The sequence below is a fragment of the Octodon degus genome, unplaced genomic scaffold (genome assembly GCF_000260255.1).
Source record: "Octodon degus isolate 3935 unplaced genomic scaffold, OctDeg1.0 scaffold00107, whole genome shotgun sequence".
Classification (NCBI taxonomy): Eukaryota; Metazoa; Chordata; class Mammalia; order Rodentia; family Octodontidae; genus Octodon; species Octodon degus.
In genome coordinates, this window is record NW_004524683.1 from 1,864,655 (window position 1) to 1,873,422 (window position 8,768).

Consider the following 8,768-nt stretch of genomic DNA (forward strand, 5'->3'; position numbering starts at 1 on the left):
TTAAATTTATTGCTCTGTCACTAAGATATATCCCCAGCCCTTTTTATTTTGAGACAGGGCTCCCTGAATTTTCCAAGTTATCCTTGAAATTGAGATTCTCCTGCCTCAGCCACCTAGATAACCAGGATTACAATAGATGTGCCACTGTACTGATACATAAAAACACAAAAATTGTACTTATTAATGAGGTACCATGTAATGTTTGATACATGTATACAGTGCACAATGTTGAAAGCAGGTTAAACCTATTTGTCTCCTCAAACATTTATATTTTTATGGTTCCTCTTGTTCTAAATTCCATAGAGGCACCCCATTTTTCTCAAAATGAAATCTAAATCCTCTATATGTCCTACCACACCAGCAAGACCCGGTCTTTTCCTTCCTGTGGTGCATTTCACTCTCCTCTCAGCCTTGTTCACTGCACTCCTCCCTATTTGTTTTTTCCTCCTTCCTCTTCAGAGTCTTGGTGTAGAATGTTCCCTCAACCTGAAAGAGTTTGCCCTTAAACACTCCCCCTGGCCAATTCTGCTACTTTGGAATTCAGCTCAAATGTACTTAGGATTCCTCTCCTTAACACTTGCCCTCAAATCTTGTATATTTTTGAGCTTCTATCATTTTCCATAGGTTTTTGGTCTCTACCAAGTAGTCAGTACCATTTAGCTTTTGTTGCTATACAGGAAGCTATGCTCAGTTCATTCTTGCTTTGTGAGGTCCTAAGTTGTTTGTTTTTGTTTTTTTTTAAACATTTTATTTATTTTTTAACTTTATTTATTTATTTATTTAAGTGTGTGTGTGTGTGTGTGTGTGGCCAGCTCAGCCCACCAGGGGGCGGGGCTGGCTGGCATGTGGTGCTGGGGGATTGAACCGTGGTCCCTCTGCTTTGCTAAGCTTGTTTTAAGTAGGTGCTTTAGACCACTGAGCCATCTCTCCAGCCCAGTCCTAAATTGTTGATGCTGGCCCCTCGCTACATATGGTGATCTTTGAAATTGACTAGAGCACTATGGGATGGGGATGAGCTTTTTAGTAGGCACTGGGTATAAAGGGAGAAACTGTTTACCTTGTTCACTAACTCTGCCCTAAACACAGTACCTGTCACAGAGTTAAACAAACCTATTTGTGTTTGAATTCTAGCCATGACACATCTGAGCTCTGGGATTTTATATGAGTCATATAACCTTTCTCATTTGTATTTTTCTTATTATAAAAACAAAAATAAGAATAGTACCTATTGCAGAGTTACCACTGGAATGAAATAGAATTAAAGATCAAAGCTATCTGAATCTTACCTTAGATGATGATTAAAAGGTAAAGCAGTTGCCTGTTCATGTACATACATATTATAAAATAGTTTTACAAACTGTGATTATTTCTCTGTGGTAGCCATGAGAATGTGACTTGCAACTACAACTACAGGGCATGTAACTAAGTAAGGTCCCAGAGGCTCTGAAATCCATCCTCAAGTTTGCAGTAAAGCCATCCCACCCATTGTGTTTGGGAGAAATACCAAGGCAGACCTCCTCCTGGGAGATACAGGACTCTTCCATTGTTGACTTTGGTTGAGAAGGCACAGTGGTTTTGGCAAACCCTCCTCAAATTGCAAAGAAGAGTAGAAAATTTCCGTTCAACCTGTCTCCCTCTCACACTCAGGATCAGTTTTGCATAGCAGTCCAATAGCTGTCAGCCTTTTCCTGCTCTCTGCCTAATTTGTCTTTTTTTTTTTTTTTTTTTGGTCCAGACTGTTTTCTTTTTTATTATCATTCAAATGGGATTGTCTCATTGTTTGACAGAAACTAGGCCCCCTGGGTAAAGTGCCTGGGAAAGAAGACTGCACAAGGTCCTCGGTGACCACAGGCAGCAGCTAAACTGCACACACCCAGCAGCCTCTCAGGGAAGCCCAAAGAACATCAAGGAACCCAAGGGACACGTACAGAGCGGCCAGAGAGCATGAAGGCCTGGGTTCCACAGCAGCAGAAGCCAGGCCTCTTCTTGTGAGGCAACGCAGCCCTTCTACTTCCAACAGTTCCACGTTTCTGTCCCCTGCCAGCTACCACTTCTTGAGCAGGTTATCATCCTAGATGTACTTATACACAACCTTTGAAGGCACAGTCTGGAGGTGGAGTCGCACAAAAGTGCGACAGCAGAGTCTCGCTGTAGCCCACGAGGAAGTAGACCTTGTGTGCAGGCAGCTGCCTCAGCAGCAGGGCACAGATCTCTATCTGGTTGGCCCAGCGTTTCAGACCACCTGGTCAGCCAAGCAGCCGGGGAAAGTGCCCATCATGAACTTTCGAAGGAACACATCCTCCACCGTTCGCTCCGCAGCATGATCCTCCCCATCCAGGTTACCTGTGTGCAGCTACAGCAGCCCTTCCGGTGAGCAATGTAGTGCGGAGCATGCGCCTCCTCATAGGTCACCAGCTTGTCCCCTTTGCTCACGCGCACTAGGGCCGCCCGGTTTTTGGCACAAACAGCAGAGGTGTGTAAGGCGCGCCAGGGGCCAACCAGTTCCCAGCTCAAGAACAGCACGCGCCGCCCCAAGACACTGCAGCACGCGGATGCCATCTTGGCCCGAAACCCAAGTTTGTCTTAAATAGCTGTCCATAAAGAAATTCTTTCATGATTAATCTCATCTTAGATTTTTTTTTCTTTTCTTTCTTTTTTTTATAAAAATTTTTCCGTACTGGGGATCAAACTCAGAACCTTACTCTTGCCAGGCAGGCGCTTATGCAACTGAGCTATATCCCTGGGCCCCATCTTATTATTATTTTTTTTTAACATTTATTTATTTATTTATTTATTTAGTGTGTGGCCAGCTCAGCCCACCAGGGGGCGGGGTTGACTGGCATGTGGTGCTGGGGGATTGAACCGCCGTCCCTGTGCCTTGCTCAGCTGAGCTTGTTCTAAGTAGGTGCTTTAGACCACTAAGCCATCTCACCAGCCCCCGTGGGCCCCATCTTAGATTCTTTTAATATCCAGACTAACACACCCTCCCTGTGAAAAGGAGCACTTAACACAATGAACACATGCTTTTTAAAATGTTGGCGTTCACCATAAGTCGAGACGGTATGTTTTAATTTGGAAGGGAGCACCATAAAAGGTCTGATACTCAGTCACTAATTACTTCTGTTCCTTCTCTTCCACAGTTGTTACTCTCAATAAATTTACTGCATTTCTATCTCTGTTTTGTTATCGGCTCCTGGAGGACCTGAACTGACAGCCATCTAGAGGAGGAGAAGTTGTGGATCTGGCATGTGCTCTGCCTAGAACTAGGAAGAAAAGTGGTGGTCAGGGTAGGTGAGAGGATGTCTACTGATGAGTTACCACTTCCTTGTTTCCTCTAAAACAGGACTGTTCACGCGCCTAACGATCAGTATATAAGAATTGAAATAAGCTAAAATTAAAGCATCTAATTGAGCAAGGGCCATCAGGAACATAAAAAATGACTAGGTAGTTTAGTAAATTAATTTTTGTGACTTTATGCTGCTCTGGGTAGAGAGCACAAAGCTGTGGAAAACTTGGCATGTTATGTCTTGGGTTTCCCCTGTTTTATCAGGCTCAGGCAATAAGACTTAGGGAATTGACTCTCATAACCAGCTGTCAGATGAGTTTCACTGTTGCGCTTCATTGCCAACGCCCGAAATCATCCCTGAAGCCCCAGAGGGAATGAAGAAAAGGAGATAAAGGGCAAAATACTGCAGAGCAAGGTAAGAATCCTATGGTGCAGGCCACCAGTGCATTGACAGCAGTTTTATTGATGAAGCCATGAAATACAGAGACATTTGTTTTGTTTGTTGAGTCCTTTGTTCCAGGACCTGGGGTTAGGTTAGGGATATAGGCTACCGCAGTCCACTGTAAGGTCTAATTTGATAAAATCAACATTGCAAAGTTATCCATCACCTGGGTTCTAGGTTCCTGAATTCATCCATGGCCTTGGTAGTCATTCATTCCACAAAGTATGTGCAAGATACAAATTTTCAGCCAGATGTGGTGGCACATCCCTGTAATCCCAGCACTCAGGAGGCTGAGGCAGGAGGATCACTGTGAATTCAAGGCCAGCCTGGGATACATAATGAGTTTCAAGGCCAGCCTGGACTACATAGTGAGATCTTGTCTAAAAGAAGAAAAAATTTTCTTATGCTCATTTTTGTGAAAGGAAAAGTCATATTTTCATAATCTTTTTAAAAAGTTATCTACATAAAGGAACTTTATTTCTTGGCATATATTTCATTAAATTTAAGATATAAAATCTAATATATGCTGCTCAGTCTGGAGAAATAAGAGCCTGGCATCCAAAGACCAATCCCCACCTTTTCCCATATTCCATAGTAACATAGACTTACTATACTTTATAGAAAGAATGTGGCAAAATTCAGAGTGATGTTTAGGTCTAATTCCCATATCCACATTCTTTTTCAGGTGGCTTTGATGTTGTTACAAGTATCTCTTTCTCAAACCCAAGCTAACTTCTCTCTCAGAGGAATAGGTGCTAGTAAGGAAAACAGAAGGCTGTTGCTTTTGTGCAATGCTGAAGCGTGGGTCCTTTGTAAAAGCTAAATAACAATAGAAGTAATTCTCCAAAGGCAATGTGCTTAGATTTTATAGAATCATACACAATCTCAGACAGTGAGGAAGACCATTAAATCTAAATAAGTCTAGGAGGTTTTTGGTTTTGGTTTTGGGTTTTTTTCAAACATGTCAGGTATTAGAGCTCCTAGAAGGCACTATGATTTTTGAAAAATACTAAATTTTTGACAGCTAATATCAGCATATAAATTAACAGCAATCTGCCTAGCAGATACAGTGTGGTAAAATGGGAAAGAGGAAGTAATAAAGTTTCACAGATCTGGCTTTTCCATTCACTAACTTGTGATTTTGACTAATTAATTTTTCTATGCCTCTGACCTATCATAGGGAAAAGAGGGGAAAAATCCCTGTTGCAGGGGTGTTAAGGATTACTTTGTAAATATTTATTTATTTATTTATTTATTTAGTGTGTGGCCAGCTCAGCCCACCAGGGGGCGGGCGGGCTGGCATGTGGTGCTGGGGGATTGAACCGCGGTCCCTGTGCTTTGCTTGAGTTTAGCTTGTTCTAAGTAGGTGCTTTAGACCACTGAGCCATCTCACCAGCCCTGATTACTTTGATAAGTATGTGTATATAATATGTAATATTTGCCCCTCAATAAATGATACCAACAGATCCCCAATTCTTTACACAAAATGCTTGGAGCTACATTTGTTTAGAATCAGGGGAAAAAATAGAATCAGAATTTTGTTTGTAATTTTTAAAATATAATTTTGGATCATATGTCATATAAATAATACCCCTAGTTAAGTCTGACACAATACCCTATAATTCAACACTTTGTTTTGTAGGGTTCACACCAAATGTACTACAAGTACTTCAAGTCATTTTGAAATGAATTTAGACTTTCAACTTTTGGATAAGGGATTGTAAATGTGTATTACTGTGTGAAGATAATATCATTACCGTGTTTTACGTTTCCGTAGCTTAAGACTTTTTTGGGGTACTACAATCAAACTCAGGGCCTTGTGCTATATCATTAAGCTATATCCTAGTTCAGTCCTCTTATTTTCTTTAAAAAAGGATGTTGTTGGTGCCCATCTGGATCCTTTTTACCAATCAATACACCAATCCTGCAGCTACTGCCAGTATTGGCTAATAAACACGCACAGCTATCCCCAGGAGACTTGCCCTAAACCAGACAGGATCTGTGTCTCTTGGTCGTGAGGGATGAGGGAGAAGTCAGTAGCTATCTGACAAAGTCCCTTGTCTCACAGGACTAATTTTGGGGTGCCATTATTGTTTCAGAGTTTCGCTGTGGATTAGGCTGAAACTGGTCTTAGAATCCACACTGTTTCTTAGTTTTCTCTACACATGTCAGGTTGGTTTCAACAGGTTTGTTTTTTTTTTTTTTTTTTTTACGGGTCTCACTATATAATAGCTCAAACTGGCCTTGAATTCATTATGTAGCCCAGACTAGCCCCAAACTTGTGGCAATTCTCCTGCCCCAGTTTCTTGATTACTAGGATTATAGGCATGTACTACCACACCCAGATCTCATACTTAAGTGAATTGTTCAATAAATCACTTGAATCAAAACCCGTATTTCTAATAAACCAGACACACATGTGTAAATATCGTATAGTCTCCCTAGTATAAGAACTCAAAAGAAGAAATACAAATAGAAAGATACAATACAAGTAAAAGGAAAGCAGGATCTCAAGGACTAACTAATCAAGAGAGAGAAAGGAGAAGAGCTAGGAAACATGACAATGTCAAGCCATACAGTTATATGTAAAAGATGAGCAAGGCAATGATCCTGAGAATCTTCAGAAGATTCTTTAATCTAGCATTTAATTGGAAAGATTCTCACCCTGACTAACTATATATACTGATACCTGTGAACTAAGCTACTGCACTGCAGATGGTAATTTGTAATATTAGTTTCATGTTTGGAGTGCCTGTCATTCTGGTATTCTGAATATGGGCAGCTTGTCATGATATGCCAGTTACTGCTAAGATATCTCTCGGGTAGGTGGATGTTCAAGAAGAAGGTGGTGGTGAATGAAAACAAGAGACAGGAAAAGGAATATTGTGGGACTGTCCTGCTTCAAGGTTGTATATGGTGGGATTTTTGAACTTATGTGCAAACATGAGAAGTATAGAATTCTTTATCCTATTTTTAAAATATAATCTAATTTTTAAATGTTTTTTATCATATTATGTAGGGACTTAAAGTTCAACATATCAATACTTGATGGAAAATACCTGTTCTTATTATGCCTAAGATGTTTGAAATGCAGTGAGATAGTGAGGTTAAGCTTGATAGCCTAAATCATTTGATAATAACAATAAGCTTGTCTTCTGGATGGTTAAAAACCTAAGTTTGCAGACCAAAATTAGAGAAAAAGGAGGGCTACAAGGAAAGCCAACATTTTGGCCCTAACCTTCTAAGGTCATCTAAGTCTCAGGACATATGAGAACTTGTACTGTAATGTCATGTACCTCAGTAGTGTCCCAAATTTTCTGATCAAGAAGATTATGGGGCCAAAGAGGAAAGTGATCGATGATGTAGAGTGTGCCTAAGGAGAGTCACATGGGGAGAAAACACTCTCTCAGGCTTTCACAGAGAGCACATTGGCCAAGCAATGGCCGTGACTCATCCACATGGCTGCACTGACAAAGGTTCTACAATCTGAGGTACAGGATCTCAGGATAAATCCTGAGGGCATTTCACTGACCTTATCAGACCCAAAAGCTACAACTCTTGTTGCACAGGTCCTGCTTTACGTTGGTCTTAACCATCCAGTAGAAAAGTATGAAGATGAAATATAAGAAGTAAAGCCATGTTGTTATGTTGAGCTGTGGGGGACTCAGGTCAATAATTTCTGACATTGCCAGTTAAACAGAAGACCCAATGCTATTATGGGCTACTGGACTCTTTTAGAATATTTTGCTGAGTTTACACACCTATAATATTCAATAACGGAACTTAAAAAAATGGGGTAAAACTATGAATGTCCATTTTGTATCTGTGTATTCAAAGTGGTTGGGATAGATATATAGTTGCATTCTCTTAATGAATAGAATGATTTTTTCTAATGGTGTTTGTAAACAGGATCACAAGTCTGCATCTTTACAGCAATTAACCACTAAGAAGAATATATGCAGTGTATTATTTGTTGAAACTGTACTTTTGATTTGAAACTGTCTCATTGCTATCTGTTTATCAATAAAATTTTGAAAAAAAAAGAAGTAAAATGATAGTTTAAGTTTAGAAAAAAAAACACCATATTTCTGTCTCTTTTTCTAGGGAATCTAACCTAATACATTTATTACCAAGAGTAGTTCTAAAAAGTAGACCCTAAGGATACAATTCTGAAGTTGGATCACCCAAGGACTGGATGGCAATCTGGTGGGAAATCCCTGTCATGTAAGATATAATTGCAAAGATTTCCACTTGTAGTTGGCTGGTGAAAGAAGGGAATATAGGAGGAAATAAAGGAATTCTCAGTCTACCTGGTGCAATGTCTTAGGCATTTGAGAGATATATGGGGAATAACAATTATAATGATTGTGGAATTGGATCATTATTAAGGTGTCCAACATGATGAAGAAAAACCAATGGATCACAGGCTAGTAACCAATAATTTAAAGCAAATGATATCTCATTGGTGGCATTTAAAGAGATTCTCATCTTTTTCAGCCAGTGAACAGACAGCTAATTATTAGGCAGAATTCAAAAGCTGGAAATTTTAGAAAAGGCTGAATGTTTAACATAGGCAAGACTTCTCACAAAAGTTGGTTCCTACTAGTAAAAAGGTAGGATCTTGAGATTATGAGTTGAGCACACTCTATATAGATCCATTTGAGGCACTTGAACCCAAAAATTCCTCTGACCTATTTGGCCTTACTGAAATGACTCACTGTCTCAGGTAAGAAGATGAATGACCATCCTGTCCCCCATGTTTCTGAATGTATAACTGGAATGGCATACATAGCAACTGGTAGAACTCTGACATTAGTTGCTTGACATGTAAACTAAAAGCTACTGTCATAGTAAGAAAAGTCAAGTGGAAGCCCCTTGAATTATTCCCAAAATGGCCAAGGTAATAAAAAACAAACCTATCATGTTCTAGTAGAATAGCAACATTTGGCTGTTCCCTCAAAACTTACAAGAGGGGCCAGGGAGATGGTTTAGTAGAATAACTGCTTACCTGGCAAGCACAACAGCCTGAGTTCAATCCCT

At 40.0% G+C, this 8,768-nt stretch overlaps 1 pseudogene; it reads right to left on the reverse strand.

Moving 5' to 3' along the window:
- Positions 1 to 1,932: 1,932 nt before the first annotated feature.
- LOC101568469 lies at positions 1,933 to 2,566 on the reverse strand (annotated as a pseudogene).
- Positions 2,567 to 8,768: the final 6,202 nt, after the last annotated feature.